The sequence below is a fragment of the Nicotiana tabacum genome, chromosome 22 (genome assembly GCF_000715075.1).
Source record: "Nicotiana tabacum cultivar K326 chromosome 22, ASM71507v2, whole genome shotgun sequence".
NCBI classification, from domain to species: domain Eukaryota; kingdom Viridiplantae; phylum Streptophyta; class Magnoliopsida; order Solanales; family Solanaceae; genus Nicotiana; species Nicotiana tabacum.
The window spans coordinates 112433870-112440592 of NC_134101.1; positions in this window are offsets into that span (position 1 = coordinate 112433870).

Sequence of the window (6723 nt, forward strand, 5' to 3'; positions counted from 1 at the left end):
TTGGGACCTCGGAATTCAATTTCGGGCATACGCCCAAGTCCCATATTTTTTGACGGATCTTCCGACCGTCAAATCATGTCCTGGTCCGTTTACCCAAAATGTTGACCAAAGTCAACTTAAATTCAATTTTAAAGGCAAAATTAGCATTTTTATCAAATTTTCACATAAAAGCATTTCGGATATATGTCCAAACCATGCACGTAAATCGAGGTAAGAAAAAAGGAGGTTTTTAAGGCCTCGAAACACAGAATCAACATGTCAAACTCTCAAGTAGTGCCCACTCACACAGACGCCTGCCGTGGTCTTCATGGCGAGAACGAGAACATAGTCGCCTCGGGAAATGGAGTACCTCCAGCCAATCCCAATGGACCACCGACCATAGATCCAGTCGATGTAGGTTCTCGTGTTGCCATTTGTTGATACCCAATTTTTCCCTATAATATTTTAAAGTACATATATACTTTCAAAACTATGCATTAACATCAATTAATATTTTTTCATAATTTTTATATTTTTTAAATTAATTTATTCTAGTGTTTTATTTATATAAATGATTACAAAATTGCATCACAAATGGCTCTATAGCATTTCATTGATTTAATTTTACTATTTATAGCCATATTAAGTTCAAATTATTTCACAAATGGCTAGATTTATACCTTTTGGTTATAATTGTAATAATTTTGTAATTATAGCCCATGCATACATCACTGCTTGATCTTACCAGAAATTGGTCCATTATATTTTTAAAATATTGAATAATTATTTTGAAGCACTTTTATGCATGAAAATTATTTTTTCTTATTGTTAATTATTTTATAAAATGATTTTTATTCAACTACTTGGGTATTTAACAAATAGCCTTTTAATTTCTCTAATTTTTCGGACCTAAATACCAGCCCAGGTCCCTAACCCAATTCATCCCAGGCCCAAATTAAATTAAACTCGACCCAAGCCCCCTATCTTGGCCGTTGATCTCTGAAATCAACAGCCCGTATTTGTTCTTACCATTTTAAATTCCAAACTACCCCCTTCTAACCTAATTCATTTCCCACCATACTCGCCCGTCCTTTGTTCCCTCGTCTCTCAAACTCTATCTGAGACCCAGACCTAACCCCAGTCGCCGCCACCCAAAACCAGCACTAATCCCTCCGATCCTCACTCGATCCATGGGTTTTCATGGGTGTTTGAGACCCCTGCCTATCTCATACATCTCCTTGTTGCTCGTTTGTGTGATTTCATGGAAAAATCTCGAAGAGATCTAGTACAGATCTTGTTCAAGACCCTCTGAGAGTCCATTAATGGTCTGTGAGTGCTTTCCTATTGATGTTTTACGGCTTGAATCTCTGATTCAAAGACCAGATTCTCTTTACCCTTTTCTCTTTTCTTCAAAACCTAATGTTTGGACTTGAATCTGTCTAGATCCTTGTAGATCTGGAGCGATTTTGAGTTCGTCATTGTTTTTTCCTTAAGGTTCCCTTATTTATTTATTGATTAACCAATTTTTGAGCACTTTGTTATATTAGGGTTTGGTTTTCTTGTTGTTTGTTGGTCGAACCTCTATGTATCTGAAGTATTTTCAAATTCTCATGGTTGTTCTTTAAGGTATTTTACTTCTAAACTACTAATCGATTTTAGCACTACGCTTCTTTAGGTTTTTCGATTTCTCTGATTTATGTTGTTCAAATCTCTATATGATTAAAGTACTTTCAAGTTTCCATGTTTGTCTTCTTTGGAGGTCCTTTGACTTCTATACTGTCAATCAACCTTAAGTGTTTTCAAATTATGGTTCTTCCCAGACTTCTCTTAAAGAGGTTTTTCTACTTTCAATGTTTAATTTGTTTACGCGTTTGGTTAATCTTTGTATACATGATCGAACCCTAGATGTTTCTAATGGCTACATTGATTTCTTATATTATGTTGATTGTTGTGAATCAGTTGCACTCACTAATTCTATTTAGGGATTTGAGTGATTTTCCTGTTAATTCCAGCATTCTTTGGGATTTTCGTTTGCTTAATTGATTTCTATTTTAGGGAACTGAATAATTCTTTCCTATAAAATCAGTATTCTTTGAAGATTTTACTGATTAATTCCTATTAAATATCTTGTTAAAATCAGTGTATGCTGAAATTTTATATGTTTCTTTATTTGTGACCTTAATTGATCATACTTGCCTTAATTGGTTATCAGTATGGTTTTGGGACTTCTACTAACTCCTTACATGGAATATTTTTGAATCCTTACCTTAATTGGACCCCCTGATGTGGTCGTTAATTGATTATCCCCCAATTAAGGGGTCTATTCAAGACTCCTTAATGGGAATTGATTCTGTGACTGATTAATTGCTCCTAATTGATTGAACTGTGATTATTTTACCTTATTTTGATTCACTCCTTTAGTGCTATATATACACTCTTATTCTACCTCTCAAGGACACGAACACTATTCAGAATACACACATACATTCAAACTCTCTCTTCTTTCTTTGCTACTTGTGCTGATTGTTGGTCTAGCCGGCTGAAAGCCAAGGCTAGATAATGGAACTGCCCTATTTTTTACATTCTGCATTCTCTTCTCTAACCGGTATGTCTCTAGTTAAGTTTTGAAACTCAACCTTATGTGCTCCATGTCTATACATCCATGTTTATTCCTGTATTAGTTACTCAACTTGTTTCTCTGTTTGTTGTTATTAAGCATGTCTAAATTATGCCTTATGTGTAATCAGCATGTGTGACTCCACTTAGTTCTTTGATACCTGCCTAGCATGTTTACCTAGTCCCTTACCCCCTCTCTTTAATTGGTATGACTATGTAGTTACTTAGTTTTCTAATGCATTCAATTGGTCCTGCTTGTATGTCCAATTCTGTTCAACACATCTCTGCCTTTAACATGATCTTGTTACATTCCTTCTCTATGATTAGCTTGATTCAGTAGACTCCTAATGGTTTTGTACCTCTGTTGTATCAAATGTTTTCCCTGTTTATGTGGTTTCAATCCTATATGTTTCCCAATCCCCTTTACCCATGTTTGTAAGTCTACTAGTTGAGTGAATCTGGGTATTCTATGATCAATTAGATTGTTTGTTGAGTATGCTTTCTTCAAAATGATTTCAAAACTGTTACGTACTCCTGGTATTCTTCTCAAAGAAACTGATCACTCCCAGTACCTTTAAAATTGTTTCTGAATCTTTTCACCTCTAATCTATTTTACTAAGTCTTTCAACACTATGTCAAGCACTCACACCCTACTCCTAGATTATTAAGTTTTGCCCCTCTGGTATGTGTACTGCTTAGAGATCCTTGAGATCTCTCTGAACTCTGGTATACCAGGGCTGGCCCTTCCACACTGCACATAATCAATCCCCATTTGAGAAATGGTCTTGATGTGAGCATTGCCCCGGACCCTTGAGGTCCTTAGGGAACTCTAACACACCAAGGCAAGCATTACTGGCTGTGAGATCTTTGGTTTCTGATACTCTGTTGAAGGCCTGGCATTCCTAGGTTTACCTTGGGCCTGATTTAGGCTCCCTATAATATAGTTTCATTTACTTATGTAATTCATTTGATCCTGGTCTGTACTATTTTTTATTTGTAAATAGATATTGGGGCAATTAGTAAAAAGGGAGGGTTCCTATATGATGTTTGCGGGAAAACTGGGTAGATACCATGCTTTAAGTTGATGCACAGTAGAAATTATACTCTTAGTTTATATGTATATTTCAACAGCAACCCTGTTTTGAGTTTATGTTATGATAGAAATCATGTTTTAGGCCCATATGCTATGTTACTTGCATCAAAGCATGTCATAAGTCCATAATATTTGCATTAGAAAACCTGCCTTAGGACACTCACGTTCATATTTTGCATATTAGAAACATGTTATGAGTTCATCATTTCTTTCTTCGACTCTACATAAGTTACTATCACCTGGAAATCATGTCATTAAACTGCTTAATAAAAAATGATCATCTCTATGTGCATTAGGAATCCTGATTTAGGACTTTGTTTGCATTGGCTCTAAACCCTGTCTACATCGTGTTGAATAAACAACTGTCTATAGAGGGTTTAAAACAGTCCCAACCCATATATATCAGGTCCTACTGTCAACATGCCTAAAATCAGTTTTATTAATCACTTAGATCAACATGCCTATAGGACTAAATAACTTTAAGTTGTTTAATTAATTCCCAGATTATGACTGCATACAGACCCACACCTAGGTAAGCCTTAGGCAATTAAATAACTGTGAAATTAGGTTCTGTTTATGTGTGAAATTGTCCAAGTTTAACAGACTATAAAATCAATAGGCAAGCTGACTAAAGGTTCTGCCACTTCGATTTAATTGCTGCATATTCTGTATCTGTGATGTTCATCTAGATATCATGTTCCTAGACTTTCTGAATTTCTTCAAATCATTTGTTTGAGATGTGCTATGTATCTGTTTATATGTGGAGGCAAACATGAGCCCCTAATTGTTTCCCTATTTGACAGTCTTATGTGTTCTTTGTTGTTTGCCTAGATTTTACCTTTTAAATACCTTAGTAGTGTCAAGAACTGCATGAGTATAGAGGTCCTAAATGCCTCCAGGACCACAAGGAAGGGACGGGTAAAAGTACGCTTAGAGTTCGTTAATTAAACTCGCTTATATAACCACTAAGGGGAGGGTAATGCGTAGTAAAAGGATATGATGACCTGCGCGCTAATGTCACGTTTAGCCCCTCTATTTGAGGAGGATTACCGGGCATTGCACAGATTGATCCTATAGGCTAATCAACTTAGGACTTCCCTTCTCCAATTCACATGTGTGTGCTTAGACCATCTAAACTTTCTTGATTGTAAATGTGTTTAGACTATGTAAACTACCTTTATTTGCAAATATGTGCTGAGATCACTTACTTGTTAAATGACTAATTCACATAGTTTAAGTTTGCCTGGGATCCACCGTTGTGGACTGCGAGGGGTGCCTAACACCTTCCCCTCAAGGTTATTTAGATCCCTTACCCTAATCTCTGGTAATGCAAACTGGTTACATGAGTTAATTGCTCTAGGTGCCCTAACGCATCTTAATCCATTAGGTGGCGACTCTTCAAACACCCAATTCCCAAAAGGAAACGAGTAGTTCCCCCATGAATGTCGAAACCCGGACTCCACGAAGAAAAAATGAGGCGCGAAACCATTCATGAAAATTTAGGCGTCGACCCTAAAAATAGCATCTGCATAGACACCCGGGCTGCCGACCAAAACGCACAAAGCGGTGAAGAAGGCGGGATTAGCCTTCGAATGATATTTGAAATGTTGCAGACTCAGCAAGTTGCGATAGCGCAACTCCAAAATCAGAATCGAGCACCAAGCAGAATTGGGCTCGATGCATGATAAGTAGGATTTTAACATGTTTTATACCCATACTTGTCTGCGCTTTGAGTGTAATTTGCTACAAAATAGTCCCAAAATGCTTACAGATTGCGCTTGATTGCAGGTTTGAGCTATAAAGTGACAAATCATCAAAGATCTGCTCAAATCGGAGTGAAACCTGCTCAAGTGTCAAAGATCATTAAAGTAAGGACATTCAGAACTTGGTGCGTACCACACCATCATGTCATGCGGCCGCACCATAGGAGTTCAGAGACTATGAAACTACAAGTCAAACTCATGCGACCGCGTCCCACTTCATGCGGCCCGCGTCTCACTCATGCGGCAGCACAATCTTGCTATGCGGTCGCGTCCAAGAAGTTCAGAGAGTGTCATATTCCAGAAGCAAACCATGCGGCCGCGTCCCACTTCATGCGGCCCGCGTCCCTTTCCATGCGGTCGCACTCTATGGTCACGCGGTCTGCGTCAGTGAAGTTCAGAGAAGCTGCCAAAACCATTCATGCGGCCGCACAACAACTTTGTGCGGTCCGCGCCAGTCTTCATGCGGCCGCATTCCAACTTTGTGCGGTCCGCATCACCATCTTCAGAGAGAAAGATTCAGAGGTCAAGCAACCCAGTGCGGCCGCGTACCAACTTTGTGCGGTCCGCACTAACCCCGCAGAGGCATTTTTGTCCAGTTTTTCCAACCCACTATAAATAGAACATTTTGCCATTTTTAGGTTAAGTTTGGTACATCTGATAGCTGCTAAACTCGTGAGACTTATGTTTTGGCCTATTTTGGGCATTTATAGCTGGGTTTCATCATAGATTATTGTAGTTTAACATTAGTAATTAATTAATATGGTTGTTTCATCTTCTATTTCTTCAGTTTCTTCTTTAATTATGTCTAGCTAAACCCATTAGCTAGGGTTGTGGCTCAACCCTAGTGTGGGTAATTAATGGGTGTTGCTTCTTAATAATAGATTGATATTGGGTGTTTGTTATTTAGGTTAATTTTATGGTTTAATTAAGGATTGATGGTTTCAAACATTGATTCTAGCTTAGTGGGTCTTGACTCTTCTTGAGAAAGAGAGTTTATGACCCCAAAATTGACCCAACAAGGAATTGGGGTGGACCCATAAGAAATGGTAGTCCCAATTAATGGGTTAAACCTCGAGAGAGTAATCACCCTACTTGAACCCAAGTTGCTTGGTCTAATTGGCCTACCCAATTGGTCTCGAGAGAGTCAATTGGGCAAATTCGCTCTCCCTACCGAGAGGTGTGAGAGTGGGTACAATTGTGCAACGGTTATAACATTGATCCCAAATATGTCAATCTATTATTAGTAGTCTCTACCCGTTAGTTAACCACCTA